Genomic DNA, 24,194 nt, shown 5'->3' on the forward strand with positions numbered 1-24,194 from the left:
TGGCTAAGGCTGTGGATTAAAAAATAAAACAGAAATAAAATTATTCTACTACCATTTTATTTTTCACTCTTTCTGCGCTTGCAGCAGGGGGCGACGCTCCTCCGCCCTTATGGAGGAACCACCGCTGTAGAAGAGAATCATTTTCAATCCGTACAGATATATGCCACGCAGTTATCTACACAAGTTTCTTTCACCATGATTGAGCCAGGATTTATTATAAACATTCCATTTCTTAAGCTACTTCATTGGGGTGCTATAGTCACATGTTGAATGTTGACTTTACAGTAGTTTCACTTATCTGAACTCAGTGGGAAGTAATTACTTTTTTTTCTTGAATGTTCTCATCAGGGTACAAAATGATATTTATTAAAATTATCAATCAAACAGATTGTTTTCCAATTTCAGAACTCATTAACTTAGTTTTATCGCAGCATTTTAAATTTAAGCAGATGGGGTTTTCTTGTCAGACACAAAAAAAACATTGTGGAAATCATCAAGCGATGGGAAAATGGCTAAGCTGAAATACATTCGACCATGTAATGTTTCATTTGATTTTTTTGTGAATATCTGGCTGTAAATAAATAGTAATGCAATCATACCACACTATACAGTCTCAATGCAAACTGCCATCTTCAGACAGCTCGTGTTTCCTTCCTGCAGTGCTCCAAATAGCGGTTAGTCCCATATTAATCAGCCATCACACTGGCTCAATGGACCGGTGAAGAACATTGTTCCTCTGTGCCTGTGCGCTCAAGTTAATGTCTTTGCAGCTTTTCAGAGCCAAAGAAGTAGTCTGAAATGTGAGGATTTATTTACTCACTTTATTTAGAAAAATGTAGAACGACCCACAGTCGTATATAGGACTGGACAAGCCAGCCAGCTCTGCTTTAACTCTTTTTCCAGCTATGAAAAGCATATCCCAGTGATAGCAAGGCCAGATGCCATGGTTGGAATGGGTCTGACCTGATTCGAAATGTCTTGCTGGTATCATTTATTGTCTCTTTGGCCGTGAAGGTGGGTGAGAGGGGCTTTGTGTTCACAATATTAGGAGCACACACGCTGTGTGCATTCAGACAAGGAGGAAGCTACTTTGAAGAGATTTAGAGCCAGATGTATCAAAGGGTTTCACCCATTCAGTGTCTATGGGAAAATGTGTTCATACATATGGCCCTTATGTCCTTATTCTGAGGGGCCTAGCAATCTTGATTTGGTCAGTAATGGGAGCTACTGTCCAGATGAAGATTACTGATTAGAGTACATCATCCAGAGACTTTAGCCATGTGTTGTTCCCCAAGATGAAATAACTAGAATTATTTTTAATCTCTCCCCGGGATTTACTGATGCCCCCAGTGATGTTTCTGCTATCAGTAACTCTAGGAAGGTGGAGAATACATGGCAACCCTCTGCCCAACTCAATCAATCAATCAGGGTTTGTAAAGCGTGGTTACACAACTGCGAGGGACTCAAGGAGCAGTGGGGGTGCGGGGCGCAGCAGATCAGACTAAGTGCAGAGTTCATCCAAAGAGCCAGGTCTAGAGGTCCTTCCTGAATTGTGTCAGCGAGGCTGATTTCCTGGAGTGGATAGGCCAAACAGAACAGACCTCATAGTGGAAAACATCTATAAGCCCTGCATCAAAAGTAAATATATCAAATTTCATAAACAGCACCAGCATTGGTTCAATGTTACACCAGCATTTCCAACAGGCACTGGTCACACCAGTGCTGACGTAATTTTGCACCGATATTTGCTCAGACTAAGGACCCCTAGTTTTTTTTTAATATAGTGGGGTCTTCACCACACTTGGTAAATAAAATTACCCCAGGGTAAATACCTCCAATTCAGAGTTTTCAACAGGACAATGAGGTGTAACGTGCTGTATTGTTTTTAACTCACCAAATTCTGCATGATTTGCCTTTTTTTCTTGGCCTTTTCCTCTGAGAAATTTTGAAAGCTTCGCCCTTGATGAATATATCAGTGGAAAACTGCTAGGGTGTGATCATTTTCACATAATTCTGATACCTGTGCAAAAGCCTGTGTTTGCAGGGATCTGAAGTTTGTCCTTCACTCATAATGAGGGCTTAAGAAGGGTAAAACGAAGACTGAAACTGACCAGAGTAAAGATGGTATGGTGGGATTGGATAAAACGTCATTACAAATGCTGCCATACAATGTGCATCCATCCAATTTATTTGATTCGGAACTGCTCATGCAAAATTGGCAGATTTGTCTATGAAAACTGGAGTTTTGTTAAAAGAAGATAAGTCAGATGCCATTGGAGCGTATGACTGAATCTAGTATTTATCATAGGGCACACAGTACAAGAAAAGAGTGTCTGCAGAGGGGAAATGGCTCAAACAAAATAAATCACAACAGAAAATGCAGTAAAGGAGCAAATGTCAACAAGATGGCATCACAAAACACAGCATGGCTTGTTGCGGTTAGAAGTTGGAGAAATCTACAGACACAAACAACAAAATGACAGACAACATATGTTTTTGAATGACAAGTTTAAAGCTATTCAATGAAGCAGCTACTTATTACACACTTCGATGGCACACAATATGATGGGAACCATCGACATATTCAGCCAAACTCTCCTCTCATTTTCTAGTTTCATTGGATGTTACTGGCCTGCCACACAACTGTCTCACCTCACACCTCTCTGAGTCCTCATTCTCAATTATATGGAACTTCAAGACATCAACTCCCATACCACAAGTAGGTGTCTCCAAAGGGCCAGTCCTTATCCAATTCCTTTTGTTACTCTCCACATCTTCCCCCAGCATGGTCCAACTGAGAGCTAAAATAAGCCTGGATACCACAATGAATATGGCCCCCATTAGCGAATTAGAAAGCTAAGAAAGTGGCCCATGGTTGCAAACTGGGGCAATTTTGAATTTATAAAGCCACCCTGTATAAGTATTTTGCAAGGTATGGAAGACTGCATGGGTTTGACCTTGCTACAGACAAAGTTTGCTTCAATATCAGGGAAATTAACAGTAAAAACCTGCCCTATAGACCGTAAAATAGGCCCACAAACCACCAAAAAGGCCCTCACTAACCTGTCATACCATCAGGAACTGCCTGGTTGCCCTAGAGGGTAGTCCGGCCATGTCCATACTACCACTCAAATTCTCTCACCTGCAACATTTACACCCCAACTCCAGTCATGTTTTATAAACTGCCTCTGCAATAAAGTATTGAATGGAATTCAGGTCACTTATAATAAACTCCTCTAAAACTGAGGTCTTATGCTTTCCATTTTCAGGATCGCCCATCTAACTGACTCTCAGAAATGTGCCTCCTCGCCGAGGAGTCTTGAAAAACTTTTCCATCCATCAATGAAAATTGAAGTCTTTATAACCAACACAGCTAAAGCAACACAAGTCCAATTACTGAACCAACTGAAATTCAAACAAATAAGCATGTAGCTCAGTCAAACAATAATTAACTCAATAGTTTTAAGCAGATGGGACTATTAGACTAGGCTTCTAGTTGGCCTCCCCTAATACTCATTTATACCACAGTACAGTTTCATAAACTCTGCAACCTGAACTTAGTATAATTTACCTACACCTACCCTTACCTCAGCTTACCACCACAAAGCCGATGCGCTTCACCACATGAAACCATGCTTAGCCATTGTTTTCAAAGTAGTATATAGCCTTGTTCCAATCTACATCTGACATCCTAACCCGATACACTCCTACTCAAAATCTATGAGTTGCTTTACTTCAACGTGTTTTATTTATTTTTATACAAGAACACATTAGCAATTCTGCTACAGGGTTAGCATAGGTTGTACCATCTTAGTTTATACATCAGGGTCCTGAAACATTATGACACGTTTGTTTAGCTAACCCCACATGACGTTATTTGGTGGAAAAGAGATAAAGGCAGACAGAAAAAGGTAGGAAAACAAGGGGTGAAAGAAGAAATAGGGGACAGGCACTGGGAGTTACATTTCTTATTAATTACATCTGACATTCTGTGGAGATTTTGGTATGAGTCGCTTTACTGAACGTTTTTAGCTATGCCTGGGTCACTGTGCAGCACCTCCAAGTTCAGATCATTCCACCTTCTAGAGCCTCTGTTTTGGGACTCTCTACAACTAGACATTCAGACAACTTCATTCCTATAAGAATTCAAAACAGCATTGAAAAGTCACTTTTGCCACTTGGAAGAAGAGGTGATTACTCCCAGCCTTGCTATAAATAGGTATCATACCTGCCAGTGTTAACACCCTACCCTGCCCTACTGTAAATATTTTATGACAGGTCATTGCCTCTAGAATGTTTGAGCTAGTTATATGTCAGGGTCTCAGTAATTTTTTAACAATCCTCAATCTTAGCCTCACAACTGGAGCAATTAACCCATACAACTACTGTTATAATAGCCCATTTTTACCATTTAATCAACATTGATCTATGCCCACCATTGTTGCCATTTAAAATATTTCTGATGAAATCAGAAAATGCTGCTGCTGTTAAATAATAAATGTTCTCAAGTAAAATAAAGGGCCACAAAATGTGTCGGGCATGATTTGTACAATTAATATAAGCCTTTGATAGGTGGAATAAAATTCACCATAGGTCTAAAACTACATATTTTGAAAGGTCATTATTTCTATGGGTGCCTCTTTCTGGCTATCCTCTATCACGATTTCAATGGCATATGTGAAATGTTGCTGCTAAAAATTCTAGTGTTGTGGTAAACAATTATTATTGTAGATGCTTACTCAAAATTTCACACTCCACTTAAACATTCCAGCAACCTTTTTTACGAAGTATTTCCAAAATCAATCGCCTAAACATTTCTTCTTTGATAAGGGATTCAAAAGCTTATGTTTTGCACCAGATCAAGCCAAGCAGCATGGGCTGGTAGATAGAGCATCCAGCATTGGCAAGAACGGCTAGATGGCAAGTTTATTCATTTAATTTTATTTTACATGAATATATCTCAGTAAATGCACAGTTTACACATGAAATACAAATTAAAGAATAAGCAGTACGTGTGAACAAAGTATCGAACAGCACCTCTGAGATTCCTGATACCAGAATTTACCAAATTCTTCTAGTCTTTCTTCAGAATGGAAAGCCCCACAGTGTTGAATTTAAAATCTATACCCATGTCTGGCAGAACGTTGAGATCTTGGGTGAGGTTTACTGCTATTTGTTAGGTTGTGGTAGGTTATAGGACTTAAGTGATGCACAACAAGGAAAGAATTGTTTTTAGACGGGTCTGGTGGCTTAGTGGGCCAATGTGTCCACTAGAAATGCCTGTGTTTGACCTTTTGTCATAGGTTCAAATCCCAGCGGGTCCACTCAGCCTTTCATGCAAGTGGCTTCAGAGTAGGCATCTTTCTTGTTTGGACAGGGGGTATATAGGCCTGTGTGAACTATTACAGGGCAGCAACCTCTCCTGGCCCAAACTCGACCACTCTCTAAGACCACAGAGGTGACTGGGAGAAGACAGGCCCTAGTGGCTGACAAAATCTGCCAATGGAAGGACACAGAGGTGCCGCATTCGTGCAATGGAGCTAACCTGTACATTGATTACAAGTTAAACTGTGCACTTGGCACCTATGCATGATGGACACTTACTGTATACTGATCTCAAACTGCAGTTAGCCTCTCCAACAGCGAGAGAGGCACAATGGAAATGATAACTTGAGAACAGACTCTCATGGTCTACAAGTCTACTTGTGTAGGAGGGTCTTGAATTCACATTTTTGAACATTATCAAACTATTTTTTAATTATGAGGATTGCTGAAATCTGGAGCTGCCAAAGCATTATGTCATTTTTAATTGCAATAATTCTAACAATTTGCACCGTTTTAACATTTCTTGATATCTCTGTATTCTAATCTATTATATTGTTCTTGTATGGCCTAGTTTCAAATAGGCTGAATAAAGTTATTTGATTTGATTTGACTCTCATAGTCACATCCATGGACAGCAGGTGTGCGACTTGAATCATTGTGAGGCATTGCCTTTTGACCCCTTTTAGCAATAAGCTTACCCACAATAACATATATATTAAGGTAGCATTGTGTTGTGAGTAGAATGGAGTGTTTGTCTTATAAAAGAAAAAGAAATGGCTGAGCAGTTGATGTATTAATTGTTATTCTGTAAAACATTGGGTTCTGAGTCTCTTACCCTACTCCACCTCCCCGAAAAAGCCTTGGGCTACTCACCTTTCTCACTGAAGGTCAAATACTTGAGGGTATCCTTAGTGATCAGCTTTGGGATCTCGAAATAGGTCACCCTCAGAACATCAGAGGTTAACAGACTCAACTACCACAATTGTAGCCCAGCAACCCCTGTTTAGCCTGAGGCTCCTGGTTTTGTTTACAGAAAAATGCTTCCCACTGCCACCAATACACGTGTAGTTGGAGATAGATGATCAAAAAAGTTAGGCCTAAAGTTTCTGTGTGACTCAAAGAAGAATCATTTTAGTGAGGCATGCATAAGTGAGGGATTGCACTTTCATTATATTTTCCACCCATACGAGAATGCAGTGGAAACATCTTTGTAGGGATGTGACAAGTTCCTATATCTCCTGATCACCAATTTACAGGCATCCCATTCAAGGCTTTTTGGAAATTGCCAAATGGGTAACTTCATAATGCACAATAGTGAATTAGAGTCATGTTTGATTTTAATGACAGTTCTTTCACAGAGGTAAGTTCATTAGAAGAGATGTAAGGCAGTGTCCACAAACAGAAAGCATATTGGATATAAGAGATTCTTTAACTGAGCTGCTATCCCAAATAGTATAATCAATTTATTCTTCTTTAACAACCGTGTACTGTTTTTATTTTGTAACAACTAGTGATGTATGTTAGTGGAACGTCTTTACTTAGGTACTATCAAATACTTTAAGTCCTAAATGTATAATAAGATGCATGGGACTCAAGTCCCAAAATGCACAGGAAAATGCCAAGACTGAGTGAGCTCTGTTTTAATGAAGTCCTAAATATGAATATAACTATTGAATGGAAACCAAAATGGCTCAGAGTCTACCAGTTGTATGATGTAGTAATGTTTCCATTACCATCAGTTGGCATTTCTTTTAAACAACTCAAATATTTGGCCTTATGTAAGCCATGTCCTTTTGATATTAGTAAGAACAAATTCAGTATATTTACTGATTAGGGATTTCAGACCACCCTCTTCACCGACTGGTATGTTGTTCATATTTATCTTGTGCTACCTATTGCATAGCAAAAACAACAGTTGATGGACAGAATGCAGAACAATGTCATACATTCACCCCAGTACAGAGATATGGGCCTAAATCCATCGTTTTTTTGCTCACATGCCATTATAGTTTGAACCCAGCCATATGCAAATCAGTCTTGACCCTGTGCCTCATGGGAACAGTCCAGCCTGAACTGCCAAGCCAGGTCCTCACTGGACTGGAAACAAGTATCCTAGGACCGGTTTCGGGGTTTCACCCCTCTTCAGCCAGGATAGCTTGATTCCAGTGGCATGGAGAGCATGGGACTCACGTCTGAGCATACCCGTTCCACTCGGGGTGATAAATGCAAAAACAACAGTTGATGGACAGAATGCAGAACAATGTCATACATTCACCTCAGTACAGAGATCTGGGCCTAAATCCATCGTTTTTTTGCTCATCATGCCATTCCAGTTTGAACCCAGCCATATGCAAATCAGTCTTGACCCTGTGCCTCATGGGAACAGTCCAGCCCGAACTGCCAAGCCAGGTCCTCCCTGGACTGGAAACAAGCATCCTTGGACCGATTATGGTGTTTCACCCCTCTTCAGCCAGGATAGCTTGATTCCAGTGGCATGGAGAGCACGGGACTCACGACTGAGCATACACGTCCCACTCGGGGTGACAAATGCAAAAACAACAGTTGATGGACAGAAGAATGCAGAACAATGTCATACATTCACCCCAGTACAGAGATCTAGGGCTAAATCCATCGTTTTTTTGCTCATCATGCCATTCCAGTTTGAACCCAGCCATATGCAAATCAGTCTTGACCCTGTGCCTCATTCTCGCCCTAAGTGCGCCGGGTATGCCTAGACATAGGTCCCGGGCTCAATGTGCCACTGGAATCAAGCTATCCTGGCTGAAGAGGGGTGAAACCCCGAAACAGGTCCTAGGATGCTTGTTTCCCGTCCAGGGAGGAACTGGCTTAGCAGTTCGGTCTGGACTGTTCCCATGAGGCACAGGGTCAAGACTGATTTGCATATGGCCAGGTCTAAACTGGGGTGGCATGGTGACCAAAAGAATGATGGATTTAACCCAGATCTCTTGAATGGGGGGGAATGTTTTGATTTGTTCTGCATTCCGTCCATCAATTGTGTGTCTTTCACTATAGCAAAGAGCATGGGGAATTGGGTCCGCCCAGTTTAGTTATTGACTAACTTTCCTACAAGTGACAGCCTTCTGCTGTTTCACATTAAGGATATCCACACACAAAGTAGTTTGCTTCAGCTACATTGATTACTATGGCAGTGTGCACTTTTTTTGATTAAAATAAAACTTTAGGTATTAGAAAACTTTTTTTACATTTTCGAAGGCCTGGTAGCTCTCCCAACAATGAAATTTTACTAAAACCTTCACAAAAACAAAACAACATCGACAAAATCCAAAAGGCTTACAACCAGTGCCAAGCCTATTTGCTATGCTGATGCTTGTTGTAGCATGAGATGATGTTTGTAACTGTTTCACTTCATTGTACTGTAAAAAAGTACCCCCTTATATTCTGGCTTTTCATTATTGATTTTTGTCATCCCAGAAGCAGGAACAAAGAGTTTGCTTAAATTTTCTTTAGGCGTCATCTGGTGGCATTTCATCTGCACTGCACATTTCTATGACACAATTCGTTCGAGCAACCGGAAATTAACATAAGAGACCAGTACTGGTAAAATGAAATCCTCCATTAACTTAATGTTAACCTCCATCAAGAGTCGGTGCTGCCCCGTTTACAAATACCTCACTTCAGATGGTCCAAACGTGCGGTTCATATCAGACCCATCAAACAATGTAATTATTTAAAGGTTCAAGTTTATATGTATTTAACGAAAAAACGTGTTTTCCCCTGCTAAAACTAAGTTATAAAGTGAGTTTCCTCTTCAAATCTGCTTTTTGTGACACTGGACGAACGATGTATGTTTAAGACTCCTGGGTCAACGTCTCTACCGGGTACTCTTGAAGACTTTCGCGTAATAAGTCAGCATGTACGTTTCGCCATTGCAATTATGCAGAAGGAGTGTGGTGTAACTCACAGGGGCGCCCAAAGGCCTAGCCCTTCCCTGAAGAGGATGAACACAAGGCTGCCCATTTTGTTTTTTTGTCAAGTAACGCTCAATTCACGCCCCGTGGTGGCATGTTCAACGCGGGAGGAATGTGTCTGTCTTTGACATCTTGGCAATATCAGCAGATTCTTAAAGCTCCGAGTGCACATTTATTTTTTAATTAGGATCATCGTTTTGGGAAGGATCTATACTGTTTCAAAGTGCAACGAGAGCGCAAATACTATATTAAGTAGCTTCACGCAGCCAAGTCTCTCACACATCTATTTATCCTCGAAGCAATTTTTGTTTTCATAAAAAGAGAAGCACACGCATTCAATCGTGGCGTGTCATTTGCTCTTTCTTCTCTTTCCTCTGAGCCTCGCCATCAAGTCTCCCGAGCCTGTTTATAATGATGCTGCCGGTTCTGCTGCGCGTTCCCTCCGGCTCCTCGCCTGAAGCGGGGAAGCGCGCGCACAGAGCTCGCCAGGTGTTACTTTCATATCCTCAGACTCTCCGCATACATTAGCGCGAACACTAAATCAAAAACACAGCAAAATTAATGAACACTGCCACGGTGCGCAGGCCAACCACCTCATCCCTGAACAAGACTTTCGAATATCGCGAAAAATGAAATCGTTATTATATTTTTAAATGAATCTCGCTTTCAGATTATTAGAGAAGCAGATACTAATCACTAATTAGCAGATTTAATTAGTAGTTTCAAGTTGCAGAAATGTTTCCTAATGCCCGCAAGAGTTGTGCTGGCTTGAATCAATATATCGGAAGGTGGCGTGGGGTTGTACAATTATGAGTTAGCAGAGAAAGAAGCGGGGCACGTGCTGCGCGCGGTCTGCGCCCTTGAGCCCAACCGCGGCCTGTAGCGTCACAGACTTGGCGGGATCGACAACTCCAAAGCGAGAGGCCATTTCACTGCTTTCTCGAGCGACCGTGCGCAGCAGGACAATTCGGAACAGTGGGAAATAGTTCAGACAGCCGCAAGCTAATGAGTCTGTGACTCAGTGCCTCCTCAGCCGCTTAAACAACCTTAACCAGCGGCTTAATGGGCTTTGTGTGCATACCTCACGCTTCATGCTAAAGATATTCCCACAGGTGACTAAAAAGTCTGTAATGGCCAACCAAAAGGCATTCCTGTCTGAAAAGTTCAAAATAATGATCTTAAGCCGGGTGTCTCTAAAAGGATTGAAAACCACACAATGCACTTGCAGTAAAACCTCTAATTACCCAACATGCGATCTACTGCTGAGCTTAGCGTTAAAACCGCGCGCCACCTTCATCTTATGCAAAGTTAATGGGAAGGCATAAAAGGGGGTGACTTTGACCAGAGTGATGCGGATTAGAAATTTATGCATTTGGTCAAAAATGGAACCTTGAGTGTTATACTGTAAGGAGGAGGGGGTACTCCGATGATTTCATGTCGCTCTTGATCAATGTAGTGTTGCTTACAGAACACATTATCAACAGCTCTGGACTTGAAAGGAAAAAGCCATGTCTTAGTGTTAAAGGAACATAGTAAAGACACGGCTAAGTCACAGCTATGTGTTGCATACTCGGATTCCACCGTGAAATCAAAATATAGGTAGCTATTTTCTAATCTGCCCCAGGGACATGTAGATTTTAATAAAGGAAAGGACCATATATATTTTTCTTTACTTTTTCTACTCAGAAGAAAATACAAGATTTGCAATACAGTGGACAACAGGAATAAGAAAGACACAATGTCCAAAACAACTCAGAAATCTCCCTCTAGCACTCCAAAGATGATCTATTTGAAGTATAAAAATTCACACTAATAACTAAATCACAGTGTGAAAGAAAGAAATATCCTAAACAGCAGGCCTACAGCATTAAAGATGGAAAGCTAGCAATAAAGGGGCTGATTTCTACAGAAGGGTTCTGACGGACAATACAGACAATGAGAGAAAAGCTTGTGTAGTCTTCGAAGTCACCGATAAGAAAAAGGTGGAAAACTCCCTGATATTGGTAGCTTCCTGATCCACAAATTTATGTTACTCACGAGCCTCCATAATTACCTTCCCTGTAAACTGTTCCCATGGACCAATTCCCAGGTAGTTTGTAGTTACCGAGGAGTGTACAGGTAAGTACTTCATCCTTATCCTTCACTTTCCTCACCCGAAGGCCAAATGTACAAAAATTAGGATTTTCGATTTCCAAATAGCAAATCTGTAGAAATCACTATTAGGGAATTATTAACCAAGATGTATGCAACCGCCGTTTCTACTAATTAAAAATTCCTAAGGATTCGCAATTGCATTAGGAAATAGCAATTTTGGAAATCGCTAAATTGCGATTACCTGATAGGAAATTGCAAATAAGGAAAAGTCGCATTCTGGATGCAGAATGATTATGTCAAACCAGGAAGTTAAGAGATACAGGGTGTGGCCACAACCCAGAAGCCTAGCAAGGTGCTGGAAGGGAGGAATGCACCTGTATCACCACTGGCAAGGGAATTCCTGTATTGAACTGCACCATTTCCAAGGAAGATGGGGACAAGGATTCCCTGGAACTGGAAAATGAAGGTCTAGTTTCCTGAAAAGGAGCTGGAGGTCCTGACAGAAGAATGTGTGGCCCATATGGGCCAGCTTTTTGGGAAAGCCCTCTTCACTGTTGCAGAGAGCCAAAAAAATAAGATATGGAACAGCATCTTGGAGAAGGCGAACTCCCTAGGTGTCACACATTGGACCATCCCTTAGAAACTTTTACACTGGTACGACCTGACATTTCACACAAAGGAGAAGGTGGCCAGCACAATAGCTGAGGGTTGTGGCACAGGTGGGGGACTCTCCAAACACTCCCCACCCACTACCATGGAGGCACTCATATAGAATGCACTGGACCCTGGACATGTGGTGGGAGTGTCAGACTTTGACACCTCCATTCCTGCAGACATCAGCTAAGGTAAGTACATTCTTCTTTACTTACTTAACATAACATAATGTTTACAATTCCCCAATTAAAACACCACAGCATAGATAACTTCATTGAGATGCTTGCCCTACCTTGGCATGCATTATGGGCCTTGTAGTACACCAAAGTTACATGCTATAATGTGTGCTGATGACTACACCACACATATCTGTACATCACAAACATGTCACAAACAAATGATGCACAGTTACAATGTAGTGAATAGACATTATCCATTTATTTACACTAACTATATACATGCATTTCCACAGATCACACCCAGGAAGGGTCAGAAACAAGTGAGGCCGAAGAACCTCCTGACCCACATGTGGAAATGGAGGACAGCACATTACCAACTCCTATACTGATCACTCCCACTCCAACTGGTAGGAGAGCAACCGTTGCACCACTACCAGACTTTGTGTACAGTGATGAGCGACAATCCCAAATCAGGAACACAACATCTTTGGGCAGGACACATAGAAATCACAGAGGCCAATCAGCAACAGTCCACAATTAGAATGTGTCAGAGAGTTCTCCTGTGTTTGGTAGCCTGGAGAAGTCCATCATCTCTCTATAGCACCTGCAAACCAAACAAATCAGGACTGTCAATAGGCATCTGCTAAAAATGTCAAGCGCGTTGCAGCAATTGCAGAAAGGGCAAGACCGTTGGATTGATGCCATAGAGAAGGAGTACCATGTGCAGAGACAGAGCTGCAGGCACTATTTGGCACACTTTAATGCTATCGCCCATTCCATAAACTGATTGGCAATAGCCGCAACAAGTCTAGCGAGGAGAGCTGGACCGATATGGGGCACTGCTGTCAGGATGTTGCTTGTGGGCTAATGCAAGTGACCACAGCCATTGAGAATATACAGAGCCACAACCTCTGTGTCCCCAATATTCTGCCCCCCCCCCAGAGTGAAGAGTGCTGTAGCCTTAGTAACACATATATGTAGGAGGTATGCAGTACCAGACGTACACGCAGAAACATTTCTGGGTCTGATGTGTCCACACTTCTACTGGCCAGTGTTGTTGACAAGGCACCCAGCCTCACAGGCCGGAAGAAGTGAATCCTCTGAACACTCAGAGTCGCGAGTCTACTGTTTTTTGTTTGTAATAAATACCTTGTTGCCTACTTGACACAATGTTGCATCCGCAATAGATACTGTTGATTTAGGAGAGATATATTATTGTCAAAACCTGAACAAAAGGTGATTTTGCAGTTATGCACCATGCATTACCATCATGTGTGAAGTCCATTTCTTAGATGTTGTAATCACTCACTTCAAAAATTGTTGTTGGTGATTTCTGTGTGTCGTGTATGACCCTCTGCTGAATGTGTCCCATCCTGCTGCACCTGTAATGGTGGTAATTCATCATGTGAGTCGGATTCATCCTCAACGGTGAGGTTATGCAGACCCTTCCTCATGGCGATATTGTGTAGTATGACACATGTGACCATGATCTTACAGCATTTCACAAGTCTGTACAATAGTGCTCCCCCAGTTTTGTGGAGGCAGTGGAACCTAAACTTCAGTATCCCAAAGGTCCTCTCAATGAAGGAGCACATTGTCCTTCTGTGCCCTGTTGCACTGCCTTTCACTTCTTGTCCTTGGACTCATGTATGTGTGAGTATCCAGGGATGCAAGACATATGCACTGTCTCCTTAAGAACATGAGAAAGAAATCCATTAGGTCACATTACACAAACAGTTCTGGCCACTGTATTCACGGAGTCAGCATATCTCTTACCTAGTAAAAAACCATCACCAAATTCATCCTGTGACAGTCAGTTTTGATTCCACTGTGGAGGAACATGAAGGAGTCATAGGTGCTGCCTGGGAATCTGTCCACAGGGTCTATTATGATACAGGAGGCACCTGAACATTGATTGAGTGTGAGCCTTTCCTGTTCCAGTATATAAATGCATTTTCTGAGGGAGGACATATGACAATATGTGTGCCATCAATACAGCCAATGACATTGGGGAACTGTGATGCCCGGTAGGACAGTAATTTGGTCTGTTGCAATAATTGAGAGGTATATGGGAAATATATGTATTGGTTAACTTTGTTATCCATGATGTCCAGAAACCAGCAAAAGAACCTAAAGAAGGCACCCCCCCCCCGCCACTGCTATGACCCCTGGGTAACTGCCATAGGCTAAGAGGTGTAGGCAACACAATACCTGTGGTTGCTCCTGACTTTTGGGGTCTGAAGCTGAATTAAGTCCAAAATTATCTCACTACAGAGTCTGTACTCCTCCTCTGTCTGTTCAAATACAGAGACCCTCACCCTAAATATCCTCTCCTGTCTCCTCTTGTCTCCTCCTTATTCTCTGCCTGTCAGTCAAATGCCTTATCCTCTTCCCTAAAACATACAGGGTGCCATTCGGGAGGAGAGAAGCAGTGACAGAACAAGTCACGTATTGCCGCCGCAAAGAGCGGGCACAGTCTATCCCACTTGATGTAACCCTCCGAACGAACAATTAAGATATAGGTTTAAATTGAACACAGACAATTTGGTGAAACAACGGTACTCACCTTTTTCACGAGGGAGATTCCTTGCAAGTAGAGAGTCCCCAACACATACACTAGGGTCCTGATGAAAGCCTATATGACCCCTCGAGGCATGACAAAAGGCTGAAACATGTCGACCTATTTTCTGGACACATATTGTTAGTGCACTAGACCCTAAATAGTCTGCTCTGTGCACGATAAGTAATTTTTAATTTTCAATCGTACTCGAATCCAGTCTTATTAAAATTATAAACTGGCTCTTTCGAGTCTTTTAATTTTCCCTATTTTTCACTCACTGTATAGCACTTCACCAAACACCCAACGCGGTTCTCTGATCACAACTGAAAAAACCAGAGGAATTACCTCCGGGTGGAGGAAACATTCATTAACCCGATGATGATGCTGTCACGTTGTCAAGTAGCGGATAATCGAACATACCGCTAGAATTCCACCTGTGAATCAACACGTGATTTAGGGTTTCTTAACAGTACTTTGTACTGTAGCTATTAACCCTGGTTCTTTCAGGACCTGTGATCCACTCTCCATTGATATTTAAGCCATTCTGGAAGAGCCAGATGCATTTCAGGTACCTTTTTAGGTCTCGCCTAGCTATTGCGTAGTAATCACTATGCGAGACTCTAGTAAGGGGCTCCCAAAAGTGCTCCCAAAAGTGGATTGCATGGCGAGCACACGCACAATCACGTGCATCGTGCCGCCATGCAATCCGTTTGGCATCGTACTTCAAAGGGTCCGCTCCCCCGCCTGCATCGTACTTCAAAGGGTCCGCTCCCCCGCCTAGAATGCGCTCCCCAGCCAAGCGCACACACAAATTTACTTTCACTTTACAGCAGTCTATTGCTTATAGTCACTCCCTGCCCGGGTTGCTGCGGGTCACAGCTCGGCGTGCAGTTGTCTGCTCTGTTGCTCTTGGCACCACCGATCATGTCCTTCTCCTGCGCCTTTTCAGAGATGATCATGCTCTTGCTATTTTGTGATGCTTCAGAATCTCGCAGTGTACCAAGTCTTCCCCATAGTATGTGCAGCCGCTCCCTTATTTATCTGCCTGCCACTTCATTCCAGCCTTCCTTTACTCCAGTGCTTAAGATGGAAATACAGACGTGCAGGTACTCTCGATTTAAAATGCCTGTGATTTAAAATACCTGTTTGCTCCAGAGAAGGGCTGGTACTTTCCAGTCAAATGTATTGCAGCAGTGCTGAGAAATGCAGTACCTGCACTTCTTTCAAATTAAAGAAGTGCGGTTACTGAGTACCGGACAGTGCCTGCCCATTTAAATCACTGCTTTACTTCCTTGCTGTCCTTTACCCATTCTGTTCCCTCCATCCAACTTGAATTCTCTCCCTCTCATCCGGCCATTTGACTCTACTCTGACCCTAGCTCGTATTCTGCCACCTCACCCGTCTGTCTCTTTGTCTTCTCTGGCCCTTTTCTCCCTTTCTCGCTCTTCCCTCTCCTCTGTCTTTTCTCTCCCCTCTCTGTCTTTACTCCTCCCTCTCTGTCTTTGCCCCGCAGTCTCTCCCTTTCCACTGCATTATCCCCTTCCTCCATTCTAACCTCAACTCGTATACTGCCAGCTGTCCCTATTTTCTACGTTGTTGTTGCAGTCTCTCCCCTCTTGCTCCTGTCTGTCTCCCTTCTCTTCCTCCTGCCTCTCTCCCCCCATTCTTTCCAATCTGACCCCTCCACCCAGCTTTTCTTCCCCTTCCCATTCTGCCTTTGCTCTCCATTCTGCCCCAGTTCGTATTTCTGCCATCTCTCCTTTTGTCTTCTTTGGCCTCGAGGCCTGATGTCTCCCCAGTTCTCCATTCTGTTTCCACCACTCGCCATGTATTCTGTCTCTCTTTAATTGCTGCCATTTCTTTCTGACCCCAATTCGATTTCTGCCTTAGCTCTCGATTCAGATTTCTTCTCCCATTCGGTTACGTTTCCTCTCCTCTTCTGTTTCATTGTTGCCTTCTCCCCTAACTCTGGCCTCTTTGTTCTCCCGGGTTTTCTATTGAATCTCCTCCACCCAACCTATCTCTTTCTCTTATTCTTCCCCGCTACCTATTCGGAATACTTCTCTCCTTCTTTTCACCCTCCTTATTCTGTTCTCTATCTGCATCTCAATCCATTCTCCCTTCTTTGCCCTCTCTTCACTTTCACCCCGTCCATTTTGTCCTACCTCTTCATTCTGCCCCAACACCCCAATTCTGTACACTGTCCTCCTTCAACTACATCCCGGAGCTAGGTGTAACCAAACGCCAACAAAACCTCACACCCTATCACAAAATGGTTCTTGCAGCTTAAGTGATGGACTTCCAGATCCTTAAGAGTGTCCAAACGGTTAAAGTGCTGAGATGCTATAACAATGGTGGGCAGCGCTATACAAATGCAAATTACATCACATACTATTCTTTTCCTCACTCAACCCTGTGTACCTTCTTAACTCTCTCTAATCCTTCTTTTGTTTCTGCTTCTACAATCTAGTTCCTTTGCTGGCCCGTAACCGTCAGGATTTTTAAAATTCTTATATCTGTTTTTTGGGTTTGGTGAGCCTGGCCCTTTTAGGTCCCCGGAGACGTTGCCGTCAAAACGTTTAAACAAACATTGGCATAGCCAATAGGTCTCGGTTTTGGGACCTTATCAGTGTTTAGTCATGCAACAGTTGTTGTTGCACCAAGGATATTGTGCTGCATAACTAAATACTTATAAGGTCCCAAAAGCGAGACCTATTGGCTATGCCAATGCTTGTTATATTTGCACCTGGATATCACCTGATCCAGATTGATGGTAATAGCATTTCCTAATTGCCCATTTTGTGACTACTCGCAATTAGGAAATCCTTTGTACTTGGGTTAGCAATTCACTATTTGGAAATCCCTATTTGCGATTTGCCATTTAGTCATTTCCAAAATGCGATTTGCTCCACCGCAAATGTCTTTTGTACATATCGAAATAGAATTTTGCATTTCCTAACGGGCTGAAATTGTGATTCACACGTTAGGAAATGCAAAATGTTTTCATGCATATGACCCTTAATTTTTTAAATTTTATTTTGTCCTCATTCACCTCTGACTACAGTATACATTCCGATCACACGCACCCCAAGTTCGTAATTCTAAGGCTGGGTAGGGCCCACCTTCGGGTATGCAAGCGGAAAGATGGACATTGCCCCAGAAGGGTAAGTCTCTCTCAGCTTTGTCCGGATAACCGGCAGCTGCACATAAAGGAAAACAAGAGGGAAGACCATCGCAGCTTGGAGAGATTTTCATAGATGTAATCATTGGGCAAGCAGACATACCATAGCTTATCCCCCCCAACTCTCCCCTTGACCATCACAATAGAAAGCTCCAAAGTGTCTTCTTTTTGCTAGTGTTCCCCATTAAATCCATTTTAGACACATAGTGCAAAGAGTCCAACCACTCTACATGCGGAGGAGGGATTTCTCCTACCCACTTATGGCAAATCTCCCTTCTCGCAAGTATTATAGCAGAGAATCCCTCGCCATCTTAGACAGCTTTTCCGGAGTTATGTAGGTCCTATGGATTGAAAAAAGGTGATTTCTTCTTAACCAAGCAGGCTTAACCGTTAAGTATAATGTGTGAATTGATACTTGCCAAATTTGTTGCAACTGCTCCCTCTGCAGTAACTTGCCCCACAGATCCTCAGCCAGAGTGAACTTTCCATTGGTAGCCTCTTGAAGTGCCCAGTACCACATTGATACTTCTTTGCTTCCAGGAGGTTTCCCCAGCAACTGATCCTCCAAATAGTTTCCGCTGCCCAAGGGGGATCTGCCACTTTGCTCTCAACTTTTTAGTTTAATGTATTTAAATTTCGACAGATCCCCTCTTTTGGTTCAACTCAACCCAGGTTAGGAGTTTGTCATTCTGAGCTAGTTATACCCAACAGCAAACACCTGGCTCTCTTCTAGGGGTAGCTAGCTTGTCTTTTAGATATTCTAGTGCCCCTGGGGAGTCCCAAATAGGAGCCAAGTTCAAATAATAGCCTAAGCTTGTCAACCGTGTAATTCTCGACCAAATTTCGGCCATGGTTTGCAGTACTTGCAGTTTAACCTTCTTAAAGTACTTCTGATCTCCAAAGTTGAATAAAAAATGGTTTCTACCTACTTCGGCTCCCTTCAGCATAACATTAAAAGGGCACCCAAGTCAGAACTATCTGGGAAGTTTAGCAGCATTCTAGAGTGTGTCAGCTGAACGGCCCATTTGTAGTATTGAATGTGTGAAAGGGATGTGCATCTGACCCTTAATGTATTTATATATATATTTATTGAGCTCGGATGAGTTCAAATCTTTGAAAAACAGCTACCCTGTAATTCCAGCTATATACTTCATTCCAAAGATTCATAAAAGTGTAGTTAAACTACCTGACAGACTGATCATTTCTGCATGCAACAGTCTCATGAAAAATATTTCAGGATATGTTGATTATTTTTTACAAAACTATGTGAGAAATTTAACATTGTATCTGCAAGACACGAGTGACTTTTTGAGAAAGATAAGTAATGTGACCTGGGATTCAAATTGCATTCTGATCACTTTGGATGTCACGTCACTGTATACAAGCATACGACACCGAGGACCAGGTAGACTGACTCCCATGAGGAAGCCACGAGGCCGGCAGGGGGGCACCCCCAGAGCCAGAGGATGATGCGGTGGAGCAGCAGAAGCGAGACGTTGTTGTCCCACCTCTGGAGGTGCTGATGCAACAACAGGTAGATCAGATCCTCCGAGCTATCACAGACACGAAGGAGGTGCTCCAACAGCACATTTCTCAGGTGTCGCTTGGGCTGGGACTCCTACGGGCGGATCATGGGAAGCTGGCCGACAGAATGAAGCAAGCTGAGGCCACCCTGGAGGTTTTAGAGCCGGCTCAGAAGGCGACAGATGTCCAGATGGGAGAGGTCACTCGCAGGCTCCAAGTGCTGGAAAGGAGGGCCGAAGATGCCGAAGGGCGTAATAGATGGAACAACATAAGGGTAGTGGGCCTTCCGGAAGGCGTGGAAGGAGACAGCATGATTGACTACCTGGAGCGGTGGCTGCGTACCGAGGTTGCACCAGAGGGCTTGATGCCATTCTAAAACCCTGGAGAGGGCGCACAGGGTGCCTGCCCGTCCGTTGACACCTGGGAGACCGCCCAGGCCTGTGGTGGCCCGCTTGCTCCATTACAAAGACAGGGACCTCCTGCTCCAGAAAGCACGCAACGCAGGCCCCTATAGAGGGGACAATAATAACGTGTCACTGTTCCCAGATTATACTTTTGATGTACAACGCCATCGTGCCTCGTTTCTGGCGGTTAAGAAGGCCCTCCGAGACGAGGGCATTCAATACTCCCTGATGTTCCCGGCGCACTTGCGAGTGACCCTGGATGGCAAAACATTCTTCCATAACGACCCTGATGAGGCATGGAGCTGGTTGGAAACCTACCAGGCGGGGACGGACGGAGCGGGGGTCACTGGAGGGCCGACAACGGAGGCACCGTGACCATGCCGTGCAAGGCGCACCAGAAGACGGAGTCCTGGGACACAGAAACCTTCAACGACACAAACGGAGAGAGAGAGGTCAGAAGCCCTGCAGGCTGTGACAGAGATCTCACAGGCGAGCGGCACAACACTGCTGGAGGTGTCCGACTCGGAAAAGGATCGTCAGGAACGGATTCTGATGGAACGGATGCAGGGAGTGTTAATCGGCCACATGTCACACCAGGAACAGCGGACAAGATCGTTGATGCCTGAACTTATGAGGTGTCTTCAGTGACTAGTAAGGGGGGTAGATTGGGAGAAACTCGGTGTTAGGTGGGCTTGGGCGAGAAGTCATTTCCGCTGTGCAGTTGGCCACCCGACTGGGGGCCCTCCCAAGGGAGAGGGGAATTCCTTTTGTTAAAGTGGGGTTTGGCGGTTGGACACAGGACACAGTGAGACTGCGGACCAGATCTTCTTGGCGATAGAGCTCCCCCCTTAGTTTCACTCCTAGAGTGAATCCCTGGTAGCTACCAGAGGGACTGTTAGTGGGTAGTTTGGATGGGTGCTAGCTGTTTAGAGCCTGTTCTGGGGTGGGTGGGGGGAAGTTGGGGGATTGTTTTTGGGGTAGTTAGAGCAACCGGTGTGCCAATGCTGCAAGTGCAATTATGGAACAGAGCTAATCCGTACAATGGGGACATCACTTGAGTTCAAATGTCTTACATGGAATGTACGGGGGATGCATACGATGTTGAGACGCCACAGGGTTCATGATTATTTTGTGTGTAGAGGGGTACAGATAGCTTTCCTCCAAGAAACTCATATGGACTGAGTTGAAGGCCGGGCATTGCAGTGCCTGTGGAGGGGACAGCTTTTTTATACAACGCATTCTGCTTTCGCTAGGGGTGCACTTGTTCGGGTGAGGGCGGGGGTTCCCTTCCAGCCGACTCAGCAGATCATGGATACTGAAGGGAGATTTGTGGCTGTTATGGGGAGGTTGGATGGCAGAGACGTGACTTTGTGCAGTGTGTATGCCCCTAATGTGGAACAGAAGGCTTATTTTGCCCGATTATCGGGGAAACTGGCATCATTCCTGACCGGTTCAGTGATCTCGGGGGGGGGCGGGGCGATTTCAACTCAGTCACAGATACTGAGATGGACAGGTCACATCCTCCGCTGCCCTAGGCAACCATACATAAGTTCTTGAAACTCCGGAGAGATTGGCAGACCGAATGGGGGCTGATAGATACATGGCGGGCGCAACATGTGGGGGAGCGGAACTATTCTTATTACTCTACCCTGCATGACTTGCATGTGCGGCTAGACGCAGTGTTGTGTTCCCCGGACGTTCATGCGCTTGTCCGCCATAGTGAGTACCTGGCGAAGACAATATCGGATCATAATCCACTACTCTTGGCGTTGAGATGGTCTCGGAGATGGCCCGCAATCCCTACCTGGCGCTTGCGCCCGGAGGCATTGAAAGACCTGGTGTTCCGCACAGAGGTGCAGGAGGGCATAGAGCATTATTTTCTCGAGAATGAGGGGACAGCTTCAACTCTGGCGCCTTTAAAGTGGGACGCCTTTAAGGTGGTGGTATGGGTCTTATGTATTGCTAAAACAGCAGGAGTGCGGGAGACACTTTTGCAGTATATAGAGAGGGAGGAACTGCGTCTGCGTCGGGCAGAGAGGGCCCATCCTGGGGACGCGGGAGCACAGGACAAAGTCTTGGCTGCAAGAGAAGGAGTGGCGACGCAGGTAGAGAGGTTGCGCTGCTTTGACCACAAAGAGTATTTGGTACGGGCTCATGCAGAGAGGGACAAGGTGAGTTGCCTTCTGGCATGGCTGGCCAACCCGGCCCGAGGGTTACACCCATTCTGGCATTGACCACCCCAGTGGGTACACTGGAATATACCCAACAAGGGATTAATGAGATGTTCTTGACATTTTATACGGACCTGTACGAGAGTAAGTTGTGGGGAGCGTGTGATGGCTTGGACGAGTTCTTGGCCGAAGTACGGCTGCCACGCCTTGAGGCCGACCCTGGGGACGCGTTGGGGCAGGAGATCACAGTGGGGGAAATTTGTAGTGCAATAAAACATATGGCGCGTAAGAAAACTCCGGGGACAGATGGTCTGCCGATTGAATTTTACTCGACATATGTTGATATCCCAGCCCCCAAATTGCTGGCGGTTTATCGGGAAGCCTGGGATTTGGGAAGATTGCCATTTTCCACGTGCGAGGCTATCATTATCCCATTGCTGAAACCGGGCAAGGATTCGTTGTCTAGATCAGCTTACCGCCCGCTATCAATGTTAACAACTGACTACAAGATTTTGAGTAGGATACTTGCGACTCGGCTTCTTCCCCATATGACGCAACTGGTACATCCTGACCAGGCGGGCTTTATCCCAAAGCGTTATACCGCGACTAATATACGGCGCCTTTTGCAGATTTTGGGTGAGGACCATAGCGAGACCCCGGCAGCGGCGGTGCTGTCAGTTGACATTGAAAAGACATTCGACAGCTTAGAGCGGCAGTATTTGTACCGGGTCCTACACGCGTTCGAACTTGGGGACTCCTTCGTAGGGTGGACGGAGCTACTTTATAAGTCGGCGACGGCGCGAGTGTGGATGGGCGCGACGATCTCATCAGCCTGCCGGGTAGGGTGGGGCACGCGACAGGGATGCCTTCTCTCTCCGTTGTTGTTTGCTTTGGTCATCGAGCCTCTGGCCTCCCATGCCCGACTGGGGAGGCATTATCCTGGTTTATACCTCCGTGGGGATATGCAGTTTATCTCCCTCTATGCGGATGATTTTTTTTATATTTCTTGCAAATACGGATATGGCTTTGGAGGGCGTACAACACTTGCTCAATGTGTTTGGGCAGTACTCGGGCTGAAGGTGAACTGGACTAAGACATGCTTGTTTCCGGTGGCCCCGGCTGTGCTGAACCCTTCACTGTTGGCGGGCATGCGCTAGGAACCCCACTGTTTGCCCCACTTGGGCACCAACATTTATCATACCATTGAGGATTTGCTGGAGGGTAATTTGGGACGGGCCATACGCGGACTTAGAGGTAGTTTTGAGTTTTGGAGTACGTTACCATTATCGGTAGCGGGTCGGGTGGCGCTCCTGAAGACGGTGGCGCTCCCGCGTTTGTTGTATTATTTTCGGACATTGCCGATCTGGGTGCCGGAATCCATCTTCCGACAACTCCGCTCTATGGCTGTAGGGTTTATCTGGGGGTCGGGCAGTTGGAGGGTTGCTATGGCTACAATGACGTGCCCGAGAGCTGATGGGGTATGGCGGTGCCGGACTTTGAGTGGTATTATTTAGCAGCGCAGTTGCAATGGCTCACTCAAGCTGTAGCTCGGGAATTCCGGGGCCCGGATGACCCCGAAGGGCGGTGGATCCCCTGCTATGTCTTGTCCTTTATAGTGCTTCAGCAGAAGATGCGTCTTGAGCCGTTTACTGCTGAAGAGAGGATGCTGTGGCTGTGCTGGAATCGGAGCCAACGCCGAGCTGGATTCACTCGCCCGTATACTCCGGAGATACCGCTGGGTATGTACACGGCCTTCCCACATGGTGAGGATTGGACAGCACTGGCCAATTGGGAGGAGTTGGGAATACAAGTACTAGGAGACCTCTCCGAAAATGAAACCCTGTTGACATTCCAGACCCTTCAACATAAATACGATCTCCCGCGAGGGGATAATTTGCTGCACTCAGCGCTTGTTTCGGCAATACAGCGTTACTGGGGGACGGGCCTGTCAGATCCGCAGACCACAATGGTGTGCCAATATGTGGTAATGGCAGCAGGAACTGTTAAGGCCATAATGTGCCTTTACAGGCGCATGCTGACTTAGGCTCTGGAACCATTGCGCATGTTGCAGGGGAAGTGGGAGGTGGACCTCGGCAGGGAAATCCCTGAAAAAACATGGGCTCGGTTGGTTAGAAGAGCCTGGAAGAGCACG

The sequence above is a fragment of the Triturus cristatus genome, chromosome 10 (assembly GCF_964204655.1).
Source record: "Triturus cristatus chromosome 10, aTriCri1.1, whole genome shotgun sequence".
NCBI classification, from domain to species: domain Eukaryota; kingdom Metazoa; phylum Chordata; class Amphibia; order Caudata; family Salamandridae; genus Triturus; species Triturus cristatus.